Source organism: Erinaceus europaeus, chromosome 10 (assembly GCF_950295315.1).
Source record: "Erinaceus europaeus chromosome 10, mEriEur2.1, whole genome shotgun sequence".
Classification (NCBI taxonomy): domain Eukaryota; kingdom Metazoa; phylum Chordata; class Mammalia; order Eulipotyphla; family Erinaceidae; genus Erinaceus; species Erinaceus europaeus.
In genome coordinates, this window is record NC_080171.1 from 95,494,309 (window position 1) to 95,516,154 (window position 21,846).

Consider the following 21,846-nt stretch of genomic DNA (forward strand, 5'->3'; position numbering starts at 1 on the left):
CTATGCTGGGTCCAATGCTAGATTATGGACATTTGTTAGGCCAACTCTGAATTCCTATATAGGCACATGCCACTTAATTATTTCACTTTATTGCACTGTCAGATACTGAGGTTCCCCTACCCCCCCCAAAAAAAAATCCACAGCAGATGACTTGTGGCAATCCTATCTCAGACAAATCTATTGATATTTTTATTCTTTTTTTAAAAAATAAAATTTCTTTCTTTTTTATTACTATCTTTATTTACTTATTGGATAGAGACAGCCAGAAATTGACAGGGAAGGGAATGACAGAGAGAAAGAGAGGGACAGAGAGACACCTGCAGCACTGATTCACCACTTGCAAAGCTTTCCCCCTGCACATGGGGGCAGGGGGCTTGAACTCAGGTCCTTGTGCATTGTAATATGTGCACTCTACCAGGTGTGCTACCACCAGGTCTTTGATATTTTTTTCTAACAGAGCATGGACTCACTTTGCATCTCTTAGTCACATTTAATTAAGATGTGTGCATTGTCCTTTTTAGACAATGTTAATGCACACACAATAGCCTACAGTGTAAACCTACCTTTTATATGCACTGGGAAATCAAAAGCCATGGCATGACTTGCTATATTGGGATAGTCTGGAATGGAACCTGATCATATTTGAGGCGTTCGTGGAGAGTCATTCCCAATCCCCACTAATTTCAAAACCCCAGAAGTAAAAAAGGTTCCACTGGTACTAAGTTTACATGCCCTATCCCACACAGCTAGAAGAGCTGTGAAGAGCCAGTGCTCTAGGAATCCTCACAAACAGCTATGCTTTTGACATCCACATTCACTCCATCTACCCACTCTTATTTACTAAAACTTGTTTGTCTTTCTTTTGGGGGATATGGAATATGGTATAGGACCTAGTATTTTCAAGTTAATGTTTCCCTTAAACATTAAGCAAGAAGGCCACACTTTCAGTTTGGTCCATATTCTTTAGGAATCAAGCCTAGATTTTCAATTTTCAGCCACACTATTTACCCATTGCTAGGACCCATCTCTTTTCTTCTTGATTACCCACCATTCTTAATACCCTGCCACAATCCTATGTCAAACTATGACATAGTTTGACAAACTATTTTCTTTAGAGTCTAGAACTTCAAAGCTGTTCTTTACATTTTTTAAAAAATTTCTGCATTAAGTAGGAAGATCCTATAATTTGTTGTTAACATATGAGCACTTGGGTTTGAGAGACCATATCACATCAGTACAACAGACATAAAATGGGCTATATCATCACTCTCTACGTGAGGTGGCAGTTTGACTACTAGTCACATTCTAAACTACTGCATATGGCTGTGCAGGTGTGCAATGCCTGGTTGCCAAATTGAGGCTGAAATCTGCTAATCTTGTACCTGTCAGGTGACATCAGGGGTGGTGAAGGAAAAAAGAAGATACCACTTCCTAATTTACCCAAGAACATCTTACAGATCAACAGTGCAGGTGAATATCCCATTGGTTGCCAAAGTGTAAGTTTGCTGATGTCCTGGAAATGGACAGTAAGTAGAGTGTAAAGTAAAGAGTAGAAAAACAACAACAACAACAACAACAACAACAACAGTGCTTAGTCTATGCTTTATTACTCTGTCTCATTTAGTTCTCAACAAATCTTGCAAAGTGCACATTATTTCCTTCATGTGACTTGAGGAACATGAAACTGAGAGAGATGAAGTAATGGGGAGAAGTTATAGTATTGCAACCTCCTATGCTATTTATACCACATCAAAGACCTAATCATCACACAACCTTAGTGAGACTGACCTCTGTATAGCCTTTGTCACTCTGTTCAAGCACCCCTCTGACTGCCTGCCCTCTCTAGTTGGGATGTTGTGTCTCACCACTGCATAATAACCAGCACTCTACAAAATGACTATCCCTGGGGAAGTGCTCCCTAATACTGGTTGACTTTAGCTCTCTCAAACCCCAGCCTCTAGGAATTTGGCATATTAGGTAAACAGTTTTGAGATTCTCCTAGCGAGAGGGGTGGAGCCCTGCTGGTCCAATGCCTTCTGGGCTTGATTCAACATTCACAGGTGTTAGCATTCTTCCACTTAAAAGGTAAAGAATGCAGCCAGGAAACAAAAAACACCTTTTGGTATGGAATTTTCCTCCAGCATGGTGGACTACAAACTTATCAACCCATTAATGAGTTTTTATTAAGCATTTGCTCTGGGCTGAGCTTTGCAGAGGAGGGACAAGTTTGCCTACTTAAAAATCTATTCTCTCTCCCCACCACTACTAGCCTCAACATTCAAATGAACAGACAGGCATATTTATAAGGTAAAAAGCAACCATCAAACAGCATTGGTGATAATACAATTAACTTGTGTTTCATGAAGCACAGCCCCCATTTTACAGAGCATTTGGCCTTACAGTGAACTACCCAATGTTCCTTAGCAGCCACATATTTCAGCCTAACATGTTAAATTGAGGTTTAGAGATGAGAAGTGGCTTCCTCAAGCTTACATGGCTACTTTGGTTCCTTTATCTATAAAATCGAGATGATTATATGTGAACCCCTTCCTGACTATTTCCCTCAGGAAATCATGTCCTCCTGGCCATATGAGAATTACAGCAACCTATAGTGCTGGATTCACAACAGGACTTATACACAGTAGCTATTATAAGTTTTTATAAAAATACACACCAGTCTGAAAAGTTGTAGCAGCAATAGCATAAGGGCAAATATCTGCTGGCCCCTTATTGGTCACTGCTGGGCTCTTTCTTCAAAGGCTAAGACTCTAGCACTGGAAACAGAATTAGAGAAGGATAATGTGGTGCTCCAACACTCAGCTGAAGACTCCAGACCTTGAAGCTTTGAGCTAAGAGTGGCGGCACCTTGGAGTCACCCATTTTGTCTCTTCTGACCTCCCCAACAACCCAAACAGAAGATGGAAGGCCTGACCATTGGAAAGAAGCCTCACAAACTAAAAGGCCCAGCAAGTGGGCTGTTGATTCTGGACCAGAATTGTGCATTATTTCTATGTTCCCAGTGGGGCCCCAGAGCACAGACCAGCCCTTGTGGGCTCTCCACGGTTAGGCTGGAACAGGCTTTTGATTTCTTCCCACTCCTGGCTGGAGGGCTTGTCAGTTAAGCTGTGTGGAGTGTTTACTTTTTCAACAATGGCAGCAGGCTGAAGAAGAGAAAAAAACCTGGTCCCTTTTTCTGACTTAGCAGGCCAGGGTCCCCTTAGTAACCAAAATGCCCAAGAACCAGGCTCCAGGCAGAAGCTAGGGCAGCACAGTCTCCTCTTATGGGACAATGCTGCTCTCTCTGTGGCAAGGCCTCTTCCAAGGGAGCTGGCATGGACTCAAGGGCCTTCCTAAAGCTCAGTGTTCCCGAGGAAAGAATCAAAGGCCTGCTTGGCTGGATGGTGCCATATCTCTGAAAGACTTAAGGAAACAAGGGGAATGAAGAAAGGGAAAAAAACCCATAAAATAAAAGACACCAAATCAAAATACTCTACACACACACACACACCTCAAAGTGGAGTTAGGAATAGAAGGTGCCAGTGGAGAAGAAAATTGGACCATTACTGGGTGCCAACTCACTTTATTCTAACCATGCTATAAGGGAAACACTATTGTCTCCATGGCAGGGATGAGGCAGTGACCTCAGAAAGGTCATACAAACTGTTCAAAATCACAGAGCTAACTGGTAGAAGAACTGACTTTTAAGTTCCATGTGATTTAAAAGTCTAGTTCTTTCTGAAAATGTTTTGAGTCCAGACTTTAGAACAAATATCTATGTAGGGAAGGTAGTTATATGGAAATACACTCACAGCCTGCTCTGTCCTATACAAGACATGCATTTTGTATCATAAACACACACACACACACACACACACACACACACCTCTCCTGTAAAGAAAAAAAATTGGACACAGGAAAATCCAAAGAAAATTATACATTTAGAGATAATACTTTGGTGCATTTACCTTCATATCCTTCCAACCCAACCTCGACTTTAAAAAACACAGTTGGAACAGTACTTTTTTTTTTTTTTCCAGATTTCCCCACTACTATACTTCACTAAAAGCTTTATAAAAATCACTGCTAATTGCTACAAAATGTTTTATTTCATAGAAAAAAACCCAATCAAGCCCCCTTGGCTGACTGTTACTTCCAGTTTTTAAGAAGCTATTATATATAATATCGTGAAATCTGTAGGCATAGTGCTTTGTGACTTAGTATACATTCCTAGAAGTGGAATTTACTTTCAACTTCTTAAAAAGTATCCCTCTCAAATTCGACTTTGAGAGAGATATCTTTACTTCCAATTATTTTAAAGTCATTTTATCCACAGCTTGTGTTTCCTACTCTAAGTGAAGAAAAATCAGCAAAGACACGAGCAGATGTCAAAATAGTCCTCCAAAAACCCTACCCAATTAAAACACTAGTACCGCAGCACACCGAGACAGCTCTCCGGTAGCTTGTCCCACCAACACATTCCCTCTCTTTTTAGTTACAACATATGCCAAAGCTCCTGCCAGCTGCAAACCCTCCCCCCACCAGACTCTATAGGCTTTTTCTCAGAATGAAAAAAGACAGAGAGAGAGAGAGAGAGAGAGAGAGAATACTGACATGCACACTGGCTTTCCAAATGGCATTTATTGTACAAAGAAACACAAAAATGGCATCTTCCCATAAATATTGTTAATCACAAATATATTTCTCTTTATGCCTTGTCACTGATAGACTTTCCCTAGGAATGCCTTTTGGGTCAGGGAAGGGAAAACTCAGTGTGGGAGAAGCCTGGGAAGCTGATAGGATAAAGGCTCTGATACATTTCCACATGCAGTTGACGCAACCTCAGAAATTCTGTAGGTTTTCATCTGGAAAATGGGGTTCATGAAAGTACCTTCATCAGATTTGTTATAAGGATAAGCAGATATATGTAAAGGAGTTATTATGGTTCCGAGACTATCCATATAACACACTATCACTGAACAGTAGCTCTCCTACTTATCTGTTTCCTGCCCTGGGATGGTCTCTTAGATGCCAACTAAGTCCAGCTAACCTCATTGCAGAGGGATGGAGGTAGCAGTAAGAATGACTTCTGGAGGTTTGCCTGTGGTCAATCTAGATTTATTCACATAGATATTTAATACCTCCTCTAGTCTTTGGGCTTCCAGAAATCATATAAGATTACTCCAGTCCTACTATCTGACTCACGGTAGGCAATTCTTGGAGGAGAGAGAGGAAGTAGGGAGAGAATCAGCAGAGCATAGAAGCGAAGAGAACAGAATCTGGAAGTCAGTGTGCTTGAGTTCTAGTCCAGCTCCACCATTCATTCACCAGTTGTGACAACTTGGACCTTTAACTTAATCTTCCTGTACCTCTTTTTCCTTCTCTATAAAATGGGTGTGGTAATAGTGCCTACCTCGTTGGCTTAGTATTACAATGAGCTAACATTTTAAAGTATGTTAGAGCACATGAGATGTTCCAGAGAAATGTTTGCAAAACAAGAATGAATGAGGTGAGTGTGATGGGAACATTCAGCATTTTTACTATGGTAGTGCTGGTTTCATGAATGTATAAAACTGTCAAAATTCATGAATCATACACTTTAAATGAATAGACTATACTTTAAAGAAGTTGAAAAAAAAAAGATAGTACTATGTTGAGTACATAAAATAAAATCACAAGGGAGTCGGGCGGTAGTGCAGTGGTTAAGTGCAGGTGGCAGAAAGCTCAAGGACCAGCCTAAGGATCCCAGTTCAAGCCCCCGGCTCCCTACCTGCAGGGGAGTTGCTTCACAGGCGGTGGAGCAGGTTTGCAGGTGTCTATCTTTCTCTCCCCCTCTCTGTCTTCCCCTCCTCTCTCCATTTCTCTCTGTCCTATCCGACAACGACGACATCAACGGTAACAACAATAACTACAACAATAAAACAAGGGCAACAAAAAGGGAAAATGAATAAATATTAAAAAATCATAATAGACTAAAAAATACTAGTGTATGAATGATGGTGTATGACACATGACAAAGTACTTTTTCCCTGGGACACACACACACACACACACACACACACACACACACACACACACAGAGTTGTGTTTGGCTTTCTATTATTCCATTTTATCTAGCTAAGATTTTTTTTTTTTTCACTTTGTCTTTCCATTCGTTCCCTCTTAGGATCATCAATATATCAGTAAAAACTCAATATCCTTACAGATTCTGAAACACTTACCTACACAAGACTGGGACTCATTACTGAGCACTCTACCATTATTACACTTGTAATACATGAAAACTGCTTTATTGAGAGTGATTTCCTATTTATTTATTTTGTTGCCATCAGAGTTATTGCTGGGATTGGTGCCAGCACTATGAATCCACTACTCTTGACAGCTGTTTTTTCTTTCGCTATTTTATTTGACAGGAGAAATTGAGAGGGGTGAGGGAGAGAGAGACACACACCTGCAGACATGGTTCAGTGTTCGTAAATCATCTCGCTTGCTGGTGGGGAGTGAGGACTCAAACCCAGGCATCGCTCATGGTAATGTGAGCACTCAACCAGATGTGCTACCACCTGGCCTCCCTGAGTGTGAGGAAATCATGAGTTTCTCCCCAAAATACAAAATGTCAGTTATACATTTTCCAAGCCATACCAGTTCTCCAACAAGAAGGGGGTGATCCTCTCTGTCCCAGGAGGGGATCAGGCAACTATTGACAAAAGCTAGGACCTCAAATGGGCTGTGCGCAGCTGAGTGCTGGGCTCCTGGTTAGGGTAGTGGCATGTGAGGAGTAAATAAGCTAGCACACAGTGAATTGTTTTTGTCTTTCTACAAGGAACACTGTTACGATAGTAGTGTGTCTAACTTGCCTCATCACCTCTAGTGCCAAGTACAGTGCCAGACATGGGGCAAATACTAATTGGAGAATGAATGAAATGACAAGGGCTGGATCCACTCTACTGGGAGGCAGCCCAGTAGCAGATGCCAATGGGAGTTCAAGTGGACAGCTTAAGAAAACTGGAGTTTGCTCAAGACAAGATGAAAATAAAAATCCTGATGACAATGATATCATATAAAATTATCATGGTTAATTAGTGTAGGATTGATTCACAGCTGACACAGAAACAAGTCAGAAGTTAGTGGTGGCTGGGACCGTGGACACTGTAATAAGGTAGCTTAATTCAAGCCTGTCTCTGCTACTGTGTAACCTCCCGCAAGTTCTTTTACCTCCTGTTTCTGTATCTATATGACAGAAATATCATTTACTGAACTACCTGTTGTGTGGTAAAATAAGATAATATATGTAAAGAATGGAACAGTGTCTGACTGCAATAGGTGAAGAATCAATGAGAAGGGCTATAATAAGTGAGTTGTTATTCTTACCATTTGATATTTACAGCAATAAAATGGATTAGAGTTTCAAGACTAAGGATTTAATTATTTTGGATAAAGGCAGACAGAAATTGAGAGGTGAAGGGGAGACAGAGATGGAAAGAGACACTTACAGCACTAGTTTACTGTTTGTGAAGCTTCCCCCACATAGGTAAGGACCAGGAGCTTAAATCTGAGTCATTGTGCACTATGTAATATGTACTTTCTACCAGGTGTGCCACCATCTGGCCTCAAGACTATAAAATTTAAACAAATGATTTTCAGATCAAATGATAGAATCAAATAAGAGCTTACTACTATGACACTGTTACTCTACTTAAACTGTCACCAACATTTTTTTTTTTTTAATCCTCCTGGTTGGGTCTGGGGAGTACCAATACATTTACATTTTCTGGAGCCCTGCTACCTGAGCCTGAACTCCAAATCTGGCAGTTTGCAAACCCTTTGACTTCCTTGTGCCTCTGTTTCCTCTTCTGTATTAACCGATACAGACACCAATGATGATGGATACTCTTGGATTGGTGGGAGAATAACTTCAAATCGATGGGGGTGAGCAGGGGGGAAGTTTGTCTTTTGATCTCATAATGGTTACATGAGTGTGCCTATCTTGTACAAACTCATCTTGTTCTATACTTAGGATGAATGCATTTGTCTTTATAAATATACTTCAGTCAACAGTTTTGCCAAAGAAAGTAATACGAACTTCACCAGATTGTTACATGATTAAATAACTTACCACATGTATAGTATATAGGACATTTTTCTGGTATGTAAAACGCATTAATTATTATAATGAAAGACAGTAATGCAGTAAGTCTATCAACTGACTTAATTCACTCTAGAATCTCATCTGCCCAGTTTACTGACTGGCTTTGATCATGGTTGGGCTTTTCTCCCTACATTCACAAGCCTATAAACACTATCTCCTTGTATAAGGGTTATGCAAATGACTTTCATGCCTGAGGCTCTGAGGTCCCAGGTTCAGTACCCAGCACCACCATAAATGAGAGCTAAACAGTGCTCTGGTAACTCTATATCTCTCTTAAAATATTTTTTAAAAAATAAGCAAAGAAAAAAAAGTGTCTCCTCTCCTGTTGCCATGCCAGTATTTGACACGGCAATTCCCAGGCTAATAACGAGACTGTCAAGCAAAGGGAACAGTCTGGACAGACTTCCTGCAAAGAATTCTTCAGGAGGACATACCATCTTCTTGGATGGGAGCAAAAGCACATCAATAATGATTTTCCTTTCACTCAGAGAAAGTTCAGTGTTTATACTCTATAAGAGAAGCACAATGGGCAGGACTCCTAACACTGTTCTTTTGATACTTTCCCCTTATATACAGCTCCTCACAGCTTTTTATTTTTGGTTTTAAATGGTGAAGACTATTGTCAAAATTATACTAAAATTACTAAATTACCAAAATCTTAGTTTGTTAATTCAGACTTTATCCTAAATGATTATTATAGAACTTCATGTTGTCCCTTCTTTAAAAAAATATTCATGTTCTTTTAATTTTGATAGGATAGAGATAAACTGAGAGGGAGAGGGAAAGAGAAAGGGAGATACCTACAGCATTGCTTTAGCACTCATCAAGCTTCCCTCCTGCAGGTGAGAACCAGGGACTTGAACCCAGATCCTTGTGCATAGTAATGTGTGCTAAACCAGGCACATCACTGCCTGGTCTTCAATGTGGTCACTTCTTTATCTAATGATACTCCTGGTTAAGTAATGAACTGAACCAGAGAAAATGTACAGTGGGCCTGTGTTACAGGCCCTACAGCCATCATCTTTCTGATTCTCAGAACAGAATGACAACTACTAGTTTGGCATATTCTTCCCATGGTACAACCAATGCCATCCTTGTAGATAGACAAGAAAACGGGTTCAGAGATGTAAAAGAATTTGTACAAAGTCCTATGGCCTAGAAACAGTGGAGGTAAATAGTAAACCCAGTTGAAAAGTGATAACTTTTATATTGCCCCACATGCCTAATTAATACCTCTAATATATAATTCCCATCAAAAGACACATGGAGCAACTGTAATTTCATAGGTGTTTGCTAGGTACATCCCAGAAAAATCAATTCCTTTAAAAGTAGCTTGATAATTGGTTCAGAGTCTACTGTAATTCTCAGAGAAGATTTCTTTTTGTTTTTATTTAATTTTTAAAAAATTATCTTTATTGGATAGAGACAGAAGTTAAGAGGAAGAGAGACAAGAGAGACACCTGCAGCCCTGCTTCACCATTTGTGAAGCTTTCCCCCATAGGTGGGGACTGGGGGCTTGAACCCAGGTCCTTGCACACTGTAATATGTACGCTCAACCAGGTACGCCACTACCCAGCCTGAGAGAAGATTTCTTACAGATCATACCCATTCAATGGATTAAGAAACAGAGTCTAATAAGATTAAGCAATTTGCCCAGCTTTTCTTATAACTGAGGTTTGCCATAGAAAGAATTTGATTCCGGGTTCCATGTGGTAATGTTCTTTCCTCTATACAGTACATATAAAATGTGCTTAAGTGCATGCGCATATATATGAGTACATAACAAAGAACAGCATGGGAGCCAGTGGCCTCCTAGGAGGAAAGAGAAGAGATATAAGAGAAAAAATGAAAAGGACAGGAGGAGGAAAGGCATTCAGGTATTCTAAATTCTTTATTCCCTCCTGAAATCTCAGATACACACAGAGGAAAGAGTGGCATTTTCTTTCCCTTCCTCAGGTCCCAAAGGTCACTGAGCTGCCAAGCAGTTGATAAACGTAGTGGTTTTTCTTTGGAGCCAGAAGTCACTGATTTGCTCCTTCCTGCTCCACAAAATTAAAAATCTAAGTCTGACAGTTCAGAGGACCCCTGAAAACACTGCTGGAATTTCCCAGTGTGCTTTAAACAGAAACAGAAGCTTGGCAGGGGAGGGAAGTGGTGTAAGCACTTCACAGGTCAAGCCAAATCTACTCCTCACAAGGTAATAAGTACTGACTCTCATTAACAAGCATGGGGATTTTCAAGCCAGCTCAGCAAAGAGGTTATTTCTCCTTTCCTGACTGTCCATCTACTGTCATCCATCCATCCATCCACCTCCCCACCCACAAATCCGATTATTATGTCAACCTTATGGTAGGTCTTAAGTACAGAGAGATGATCAAAAAATGGCTCCTAGCCTCCTTGTGAGAGTGGTAAACTATAACCAACTATGAACTATAATCAACTAAGAAAAGCAAGGTAATGTGTGTTAGAAGAAACTTCAGCCTGGAAGAATACCTCATTCACATGGAGCTTGTCTGATCCCTCCTTGAATGTTCCTGGTTCCAGAGTTAGACACTTTTATGGCTGGTGTCCTCATAGGCAGTATTAGGCAAGGCACTTTTTTTTTTTGCCCCCAGGGTTATTGCCGGGTCTTGGTGCCTGTACCACAAATCCACTGCTCCTGGAGACCATTTTTCCCCCCTTTAGTTGCCCTTGTTGTTGTTGCTGTCATTGTATAGGACAGAGAAATCAAGAGAGGAGGGGAAGACAGAGAGGGGTAGAGAAAGATAGACACTTGCAGACCTACTTCACCTCCTGTGAAGCGACTCCCCTGCAGGTGGAGAGCTGGAGGCTCCAACTGGGACCCTTATGCTGGTCCTTGCGCTTCGCACCACGTGTGTTTAACCTGCTGTGCACTTTTTTGTGGTGCATGCAGGGTAGGAGCATGGGGAGTTGTGGGGTTAGAGCTGGAGTCTTGCACATATAAGATTTCACTGCTCCTGAGTCAAATTTTTTTAAATTTCAGGCATGTCACACACACACACACACACACACACACACACACACACACACACACACACACACTCACGGAGTGAGACAGAGTCCACAACACTGGAGCCATGGCATGCCCATGAACCCACCAGGAGAGCTATCTTCTGAGTCTTTTAGCAAGGCACTTTGCTTCCTTTAGTATTAGTTTACTTCTCTGTAAGATATCCCCATCATAAACCTTAACGTAGGATTGCTGAGAAGATTAAAGAAGACCCTGGAAGGTTTGCACTTGACGAGATGACCACTGACTTCCCTCTAAGAGCTTGGCTCTACCAGCAGTTCCCTGCGACTCACTCTAAGTTCACCTCAGCACAGCACAGCCTTCTTCTACCTGGATCCCCCCAGCCCCGCATCCTCCAGAATGAGGCAGGGGCAGTAGACCATTTACCTCTCTGATTCTGCAAGTGCTTTTCTTAATGTGAAATGCTCTCCCCACTGCTGAGGACAGTCTCTTCACATGTAAAAAGGTAGTGTGGAAGGCGTCAACATCTTTTACGTGCTACAAAGCACACAGGTGAAACAAAGATGGCCCAGGACTTATGTGAAGCATGGCCCAGATCATCATAGCTCACCATGACTATCTCCAATCCACAAGATCTTGCTGCTTTATGAAACCTTCCTCACTATTCCTACTTGGTCAAGTAGCCTTGTTCAATCAAAAAGCTAAGCACAGTGAGCAATATATATTTAGGCCCTCAATTAAAAATTTTTGTTTAGTGTGGTCCGGGAGGTGGCACAGTGGCTAAAGCACTAGACTCTCAAGCATGAGGTCCTGACTTCAATCCCCGGCAGCACATGTACCAGACTGATGTCTAGTTCTTTCTCTCTCTCTCTCCTATCTTTATCATTGGTAAATAAAATCTTAAAAAATTTGTTTTGTTTAATGATGTTTCCAATTAGTTAATTATTACTTATCACTTTTCCCTTAAAATCATGTTTTTTAACCTTGCAGTATTTACAAAAAGAGCAATAATACATGTTACCTATAAAGTGTAGAGTTTTAAAGTACTATATTAAAATTCACGATCTCATTGGACCCTCAAATCAATCTCAAAGAATATACATTATTACTTTACAGAAGAGCTGAAATTCTAAGAGGTGAAGTAGCACTCACCTCAGGTCCCTGAGTTGTAAAAGAGCTAAGGTTTGAGTTTGGAACTACCTGTCCCCAAAGCCCAATTCCCTTCACCACTCTGCAGCCCCTTCTGATTTCCTGGTTTGACAATACTGAGCACACTGACCAGGCCAGATATTTCTTTTGTGATCTCCATGGATATACTCATTAAAGGCTAGATACATAATAGCAAGCAGATCTTAAAAGCAGAGCCCATATATTTTTCTTTTTTACAAACTAAAATAATTCACATAGTAAAATAACTGAATTTGAATTCTAGCCTTGCTAATTATTAGCTGTGTGACTTCAGAAAAGTTGCTCAGACTCTCTATGCCCAGTAAAACAAAGCCACCACTACTGCAGTATAAATTTGGGGAAGTTAAGTAGTAAGTACAGTGAGTGCATCTGGTAGTTCGAAAGTAGTACCATCCAATTTGAAATGATGAGACATGATTTTAAGAGTTTCACTGGGGTATGAAGGATGTGGATTCCCCAGTCCCAAAATGGCTTGGGGTCACTCTCTCATAAAATAGGGGCTCATTCCTCCGATACCACTGCCACTTACCATCATTCATTCATCACTAGCACAGAAAAGCTAGGCTCCCATCTCCACCTGCCTTTTATTTGAAATGTCAATTTTTAAAGAGTGGAGAGGTTGGAAACCCAATTTAACAAGCACACTGAAACATTGTTTATTGCCCCCATAAACATGGCTTAGTGAGAATTACAGACTTAATCAGAGTGAACTTATCTCCTGGTGAAAAGGAACACTTTAAATTTCAGAAATCGCACCTTCACTGTGAAAATCTCTTAACTTTTCAAACAAACTACAGGGGGTCTTAAACATATGGGCAGTAAAGGGGCAGCCATTACTGTGATTTGTCCTGCCCAATAGTCCAGGAGCCCTAAGGGTCTATAACAACTTTAAGATCTAGGAAAAATATTTGGGAAATCATATTCAGGAGATATGTCTCTAAAAATGCCCAAAAGGTCTGCCAAGTGGAAAGTAGTATCTTTACAGCTGCTTGGGGACGCACAAAAGAAAGGACTCCAGAGTCATTAGAACAGGGTTTACTTAATAAGAGCAACATCGAGAAAGCTCACCTCACCTCCTGTGTGTAAGATTAAGCATTTAGCAAGAGACAATATTTTGGTAGTTTGCTTTCTAGAAGATAGGTGTTATACAAATCTCAAAGGCTGCTAAGTGGTTTGCCTGACTTCTTTTTTAATTTCTCTAAAAAATATTTCCAGAGGATGAGGTCCTGTGAACCCCAACTTTTAAATTTGAAGCCTCATTAGGGTAGGGTGTCTGATCATTCCAGGAAAGGTTTTCATAAAGATGCCCCATTTTGCAGCGAATGTTTCAGTTGGCTGCCAAAGTCAGGAAAGGCAAGAGATATAAAATTTTATTATTTCAATGCCCCAGTAGCAGCCAGGAAGACTTAATGAAATCGCCAAGATTTACAATCTGAAATAGCTATTTCACAGACAGATATGGTTAAGGGTGCCGCAGCCTTTGACCTTTCAACCCTTTGATCCTCACACAGCAGGTGGCCTGAAGCCCCCTCCCAGGCATCTTCTCTCTCTCTTTCCACACTATTGAACCTTGATGTGCAATGAGCCTCACCCAACACAGGTGACTCTCATAGTGCTGATCACCAGCTGCTGCTGCTAGTGGAATGGCTCGAATCACTTGGCCTCCAGATTCGAACTCCAAGATGGGTGGAAAGGAATCTGCTTTTCAGTGTCCAAATGGTGCTGACATGATGCTCAATAATTCAGCTCCAAGTTCAGTAGTTTGGCAATACTTAATGATGTCATTACCAAATACTGTCCTGGAAATGGAACTCTGGGTCAGAGGATTTATACTTTGAGTTGGAGGTGGGGGTGGGGGAAATCACCTTTTAAAAATAAATCATAAATTGAAAAAAGAAATCAACACCCAAGTCCCAAATGCATCCTCAGAACTTCCCTAAAACCATGTGCAGCACATTTATACCAATGAAAATCAAAACAATTTTTGGAAACCTAAAATTGACTGTTTTCAGTTCCATGAAATTTCATTTAAAAAGCCCCATATGCCAAAATGTCCAAATTCTCTTATTTTTAAAAATTGGGATGACTTCCAAAATCGTAGCTATCTTTCTCTTCCTTTTTTTTTTTCTTCAAAAACTAAAGATGGGTAATGTGCATATGCACTTATCAAGCTTCATAATTTAACCCATTCAGTCAGCACAAAATATTTGCAATTAAATACTGCAGAGGGAGGATATGTAACTATTACCACTGGATCTTTCAAAAACAATTGGTTCATTGATACTAAGTTAAGGAAGTATATAGGAGTCTAAGAGCCTCATTTTGCAGCACTCAGTTTTCATCAGATATTTAGGTTTTTGGAAGGACAGATTTTAGGCAGGACACACAAACCACCACCCTGTGGGGGTGTTGGCAACTTCCAACTATAGAACAAAAACTTTGTACCACTGTTGACTATATAGTTAGGAAAAGCCCTGAGCCAGTGCCTTTGTTTCTAAACAAACATTGCACAGTAGCTCCGATCTTTATCTGTAAATCTTTACCTGGCTTTGGATAATTTATGTCTGAATCCAATAGAAAAAAAAAATCTCCTTTTTAGCCTGAGTGGCATATATCCCAAGCATCCAAGTCTAAATTCATTTTGAAATTTGCTGAGATTCAATGTGTAAAGGGTTTATATATTCCATTGTAGTCACACTTTTTTCTATGGATGGTTAAGTTTAGCACAGAGAGAAGTTTAAAAGAAATCAGCCTAGTAGGGGGAAAAAATAGGGTATGATTACTATATCAGAAGCTGACCATTTTGCACAGAATTATTATTACCGTATCGTCTTCAGAGGCGCTTATAGGAAATGCCTCATCAGTGTCATTAAGTGAGAGCTTTAGTCATATTATTCCTATTTGTCACAATTGTAATTCTCTATTTCTCATAATCTTTAAGGTAGGTATCCCTATTATGCAGATGGGGGTGTTAAGGCATATATGCATAAATGTTCAATGACTCAGCCAAGTTAGACAAAGGCTAATGCTAGAGATGAGATTCAAACTCAGGTTCACTGCCTGCCTGAGAAGCCTGTGGTTTATCCACATTTTCCCCAAACAAAAGCAAAAACAAACCAAATAAAACAACAACATGCAATAATTTGTGCAGAATATGTTAGATTCAGTTTGTTATACATTGTCGTGGTCCATTTAAAGATCTTTCGAACCAATTATTGTAGGTTATTAAGAGGAAGTTTAATTTAGTTGACAAACACCCCTAACTGTGGTGACCTCACATATCAACAACAAATGTCTGATGGTCACAAGCTCATACCAGGAGTCTGCTGAGCAGTGTGTTAAATAAAACCACATGTACCTTAATTTCAAGTGGGATTTGACTAGGCCAAGGGTATGGCTCTTCAATCATCATCACACTGCTGGTCTTTGAGCTCCCACAATGGCCCCACCCCTGATCACTTGCAAGGAGTTTATGAAGAGAAGTCACTAATCCCATGTGGATGTGTTCAGCAAAAAGTAACTTAAGACAATGTCAATCTAGGGGAAAAAAAATCACTCACTGAAACACACAAGGATGCTGAAAAAGAGGACAGAGTCAATCTTAAGTGTCTTTTTGACTGTTTTAGAGGAAATGTACCTTTTGCACACACACAGTACTGGACAATCACTTCTCATATTTGGTGCCTACCATGAATCAGGTTATCAATTTTCTATTTAAAATTCCTATTAAGTGGAGAACTCACCCACTTTATAAGTGAATCAAAGCTTTAAAAGTTCCCGTTATTTCTCCATCTGCAAAACAGGATGTTACTCCCTTAAAGGGGTGGCAATTTGAAGTTGTATAACTCAAAGGCCACGCAGACTGATATAACCTCATTCAGGGGTTACTATTATTAATAAAGGATTCTTCAAATAAATATATCCTACAAAGATAACATAATAGTTTGATCACAGTTGCTAAACTGTGTGGTGTAGTAACCATACTGTTCTCTCCACTACTACACTGTTTTCTAAATAAAGGTGTTTGCTTTAAGTCACATAGTAGTTAATGGTAGAATTAGAATTTGAATTCAAGTCTGCAGAACTCTAGAGCCTGGATTCTTTCTATTGTGCCACCTAGTCTCCTGTGTTCTGCTCCTTATCTTAATGTGACAGGAGCTTGATTAGTTCAAGATTCTCTTAGTACCAACTTATAAACCTTAGGTTTTCTTTGAAGTCAGTTTCAACATTGCTAAATGGAACTTAAATATACTGGTTGGCTAAGTGGTGATAGGAACATTGAGAAACAAAAGCACTGACTACGGTTTCACATTTCCTAGTGGAGTTCTCCCCCATGAATTACTCGTTTTCTAATCGGTAACGGTGGGTTATCTCATCTCACTAGGAACACTTCAGTCACAACAAATTAAGACATAAAATGTACTGACTGCAAGAGATACTTAAGTCAGCCAGAAATACTTGTTCCCTTTGATTACATAAATTACTACTAGAAGTTTAAATTGTTTTATATGGACTCTGTCCAACATTATGACAAGAGGCATTTATCCACTCCTTTTAAAAGCTGATGCCACTGTGAAGAGAATCCAGGGGGAAACCTATGAAGCTACATCTAGGCCCTTCCTTGGACTACAAGTTGACTAGAACTGCTGACTGACTACTCAGTCTGAATGCTCTGGATTTTATAGAGACTTACATGTGAAGATTCTACATGATAACAAATAGCATTAAGGAAATTAAGGTAAAACCAAGGTACCAAGGTACTTTTTCCTTTATATAATAACCAAACAACAGGGTTTCATTGACCTAAATGTTGTTGTTATTATTATTTTATTCTTTAGTACTAAGAGTAATGTCTGGTACAGTTTTTTAAATGCACTTCATTATATCAGTTAATTTCCACAATTCTTTGAAATGTATAGTCTTAATTTTAGTGTTGTATAAATGGGGTCCTTGAGAGCTTTTAAGTAGTCTGGTCCCTGTCACATGTATACTCAGAGCTTTTCTCTGGAAGAATTGGTTGCCAGACTCTCTTTCCATCACCACAATCTCCAACACAGCATGCTCTGTAGGAAAGGCTTGAGCAAAGCTACTGGAACAGGGTTGGCAGAATCCACACAGTTTCATGGGTGGCTGCACAGAGCAGAAGCTCTAAAGCCTAACAATTCATCATACCCAAGGAACTGAATAAAAATAGTAAAATAACCTTTCTGAGCATCCACATCCTCATTTGCCAATGTATATACCTCCTATTTGACAGGTCAGATAGGGGGAGCTGGGTGAAAACAGGAAGATGACCTAATACAGCATCTAGAACTGAGCAAGGACTCAGCGGATGCCAGTTTCCTCCCAATCAAACTCTAGTGAACTTACGGCCCAAACTGCCAGGTGGAGTTTTTTCACCCACATATCCCCTTTCTATATAGAAGGAAAATGATCACTGAGCACTAAAACAATTCAAGTAGACTTCCTTGATTCTTTGAGGACACAGATTCAAACCACCAGTTAAAGCTGAATTTAATTATGGAACAGAGTCAGGCATCAATCACAGTGTTAGCAAGTGTGAACCACATCTTACTAATGTCTACCTGTGAAGTTCTGTAAAGAAGCAAAATGGTACAATGGTAAACAAGAAACATTCTTTACTCACTGTGAAACTGTTTAAAAATAAATATCCCCCCAAACGAACAAAAGATGAAAGCTTTTCTATGCCAGGAGAAAAATGAAAAGGAAAAAAGATATATATGTATATATAACTAGTTAAAATGGTGCCAACTCATTTGACAGAAATTCAGGTTCTTTGAAATGCAAAGGGAAAAAATGACTTTTCTTGTCTGTAAATAAGTGAATTCTGTTATTTTGTATAAAAGCCCCATAGTTAAGCTAGGAGCCCCAAGGAAGACAAAAGTTGTCTCTGAATCCCAGAGATCAAGATGAGTTTTGACTTGGCATCAGGGTACTATGCCCAGAATGGTGGCTCAGTGCTGTTCTATGCAGTGGCTACATGTGCAAATCCAGGGTTTTGGGAGTCCTGGAAATCCTTCACAGATCATGGATACTGAGAGCTCAGAAATTTCCTTGTTCACTCATCATGTGCCTCCTGAAATTACCTTCGCTGGCAGAGGTATCAAGGGCCTGCCACCATTGGCACTTGTGTCTTATTCTCCCAATTCCTACTGTCTGAAACTACCACTTCATATATAATCCAAGTTCATACCCTTGAACTGGGTCATAGAAAGAGTATCTAATTCATAAAAAAGTACTTGTAAACTGAGGAGAAAAAATAAAATCTAACAAAAATGGTGTTTAAAACTCTGGAAAAAGAAAACATCAGTACAAACACTTCTGTATGGCATGGTAGCCAGTCAGTCCAGAAGCTTGGGGTTGAGATGCTAGCATGACTGGATTTTATATATCAAGCTGTGGTGTGTAATTCACTTAAGAATTACCTTGATCTTTACAAATATCAATTTACTTTATTAACATGGTTAAGCAGTTTCCAAGCATTTTATATGGAAGGACTGTGTTTCTAAAGGCCCACAAGGAGAAGGCCTGACCATGTCCCTCCCCTATTTACACCCTTCAATGACTCTCCATTGGCCTATAAAGTTCAAACTCTTTAACACTGCTTACAAGGCCCTGGATGGCCTGGTCCATGCCTGCCTACCTCAGCTCTCCTTTCTCCCTTCAACTCAGTGCTTCTATCAGAACGATGAATCTTCTACTCACACTCCTCAATTTTTGCAGACACCATTCACAATGCCCCTTATTTAATCTTATTTTTTGTTAGTTCACTTTAGGCAACTCCTTCTGATATACAGAGCCCTTAAACTAGGTCTGGTGTTTCCCTGTGGCATATCAATTTTATTGCAATCACTACTTGTCAGCATCTGCTTCAAACAAAACTCTGTGAAGGTAGGGATGATGTCACAGCATTTCACATAGAACTACTAGCATGTTGCAGGGCTCGGTATACAGATGACTCAGTGTACTATTACAGAAAGGAATGCCTACTGCATACAACCACATACCAGAAGATACCTATGCTGGAATATGCTATATGTGTGTGGGACGTATTTACTTAAAACTCAGACACAGTCCCGAGAGATGTATAACTAATCTTAAATCTAGAAAAAGTAAAATATATAGAAGATGTATGTGTCTTAGACTACCCACAATAGGGAAATGGTCAAGGATTGGAAATGTATTTGTCAAATTCTACAAGTGCCACGCTCAATCCCAGTGTGCTCCCAGGACAATAATCTGGAGATAACCGGGCAGGCACAAATCAATTTTGGTTAAACTCCTTCCCTAGGGGATATGCATGATGAACCTTGCAATGTAAGAGTCTCAGAAACACAATTTCAGAGACATGAAGTTAATGATATAAATAGCTTTAAGGCCACTGAAGAGAAAATGAAAAAAAAAAAAAACCTGCTGATTTTGTTGAGCTTTTTAAATAAATATTTTTATTTATTTATTAGTGTATAGAAACAGAGAGAAATTGAGAGGGGAGGAGAGAGAGGGAAAGACAGAGAGACACCTGCAGCCCTGCTTCACCCTCATGAAGCTTTCTTTCTGCAGGTGGGGACCAGAAGCCTGAACCTGGGTCCTTGTGCACTGTAATGTGAGTGCTTAACCAGGTGTGCCACAACCTGGCCCCTTTGTTGAGCTCTTTATGTATAGGCTACTATGTTAGACACCCAGTAAGTATTACTTCCTTGGATTTCCCAACAATTCCATGAGGGATTGGGGTAGCCAATGCTCTCATTTTACAGGTGAGAGGCAATAAAAAGGCCAATTACTTTGATCAAGATCACATAAGCAGGAAGCCGAGGAGCCAGAATTTAGAGGTAACATTTAATCATTTAACTCCCTCTATGTAAAGGTAGAGCTACCCTTACAGGCTAAGTTGAACCTTAGTCTGAAACTGTATCATTGCCCTATCCTTTTTTCTTTCAGACCATTCTGCCACCAGTGATGGCATCAAATACCTTCTGCACATATTCTTCATGCCACTCTGAAATCTATAAACAAAGCCGTTTATCAAGTTTGGATAGGACAGCCTTCATTTACCAAACAGGAGAAGTACTATCTGCCACAAGTGATCTGACACCTGCTACCAGACATGCACAAAAGAGAGGCTACAGAAAAAGGTCCTAAACTAACTGAAGTCTAGAGAGTGAAAGGAGACAGTCAAGGTGTAATCTGGGCACACTTTGGAAATTCCTAGCTGCCAGCTAACATAAGGATTCTATCCAAGAAGAAACTAGGTCTATAACAATATTATTGGGTATTCTAACTCACCACTAGCTTCAAACTAATGCTTGCTTAAATGACACTAAGAATATAAAAAGGCAGGAGGCAGGAATAAGAATGACAATCAGCTATAAACTTGTCACTTTAAAGGAAAGGCAGACTCTTCATGATTAGGTCACCCCTGTAAGAACATGAACCTAGGGTTAGGTTTTTGCCAAAATAATGCCATTTCAAATCAGAACACTTGAGTTATGATTTGTATTTCTTTCTGTGTAAAAACTTGAGTGTCATAAAAATGGTTAAAAAGTCTTCCTATGGTAGCTTTTTCTAAACTTTTATGAACATCTGCCACATTCATTTGAAGTTTAAAAAATTCTGGCACATATGCAAAGGCATAATAAGGTGCCTATAGCTTTCAAGAAAAAATAACAAGGCAGTCAAAAATAAGCCTTTTGCTGAATTGCCAGTAAGAAAGCTAGTATGAGAGAGGAGACAGGCCTTCCCAAATTCCTTCCTCAAAGAGCTTTTTTTGGGCTTCCAGTACAAGCTCCTCCTTGATCACTATAACCCATAATTCCTGGAAGATATCTCAGGAGAAACATTTCTCTAACCTGAGAGGTGTAACAGAATCTGAGAAACCCAAATTAAAAGGAAAGGAAAGGAAAGGAAAGGAAAGGAAATGAAGGAAAGGAGGAGGAAGGAAGGAAAAAGAAGGGAGGGAGGAAGGAAGGGAGGGATGGAGGGAGAGGAAGGAAGGGAGGGAGGAAGGTGGAAGAAGGGAGGGAGGGAGGGGAAGGAAGGGAGGGAGGGAGGAAGGGGGGAAGGGAGGGAGAAAGGAAAGGAGGGAAGAAGGAACATGGCTTTCAGTCTGAGTCTATTCCATGGCTTAGAGACTGAATTCCAAGATTTGGTAGTTCAGTGCCACCCAATACACCTAGAAAAGGTTACTGTGGAAGTGTGTTAGCCTGGTTTCAAGAGTGGGGCAACCACATTAGGAGTTTAGCATGATAAACTTGTCCTGAATCTCAAAGGAGGACAAAGACTTAACTTGGCCAGAGCTCCCAAACCTGTTCACTTAAAAGTTTTTTCAAAGCCATTTACTTATAAACAAAACAGTCCCAAGTTTTAGTTAAAAAAAACAAACAAAAAACTGATGTATATTTTGTATTGCATGTTTTACTACAAAAGGCCTTGCTTTAAATTACTTACAATAATCTAAAAGTGAAAATGTACATGCTCATCTCCAACTAAAATTATGGCACTG

General features: G+C 40.0%; 1 protein-coding gene across 9 annotated transcripts in view; it reads right to left on the reverse strand.

Annotated features, from left to right (window-relative positions):
* The window catches only part of DENND1A (DENN domain containing 1A), a 600,479-nt gene that overhangs the window by 222,436 nt on the left and 356,197 nt on the right, over positions 1-21,846 (reverse strand). The window lies entirely within an intron of this gene.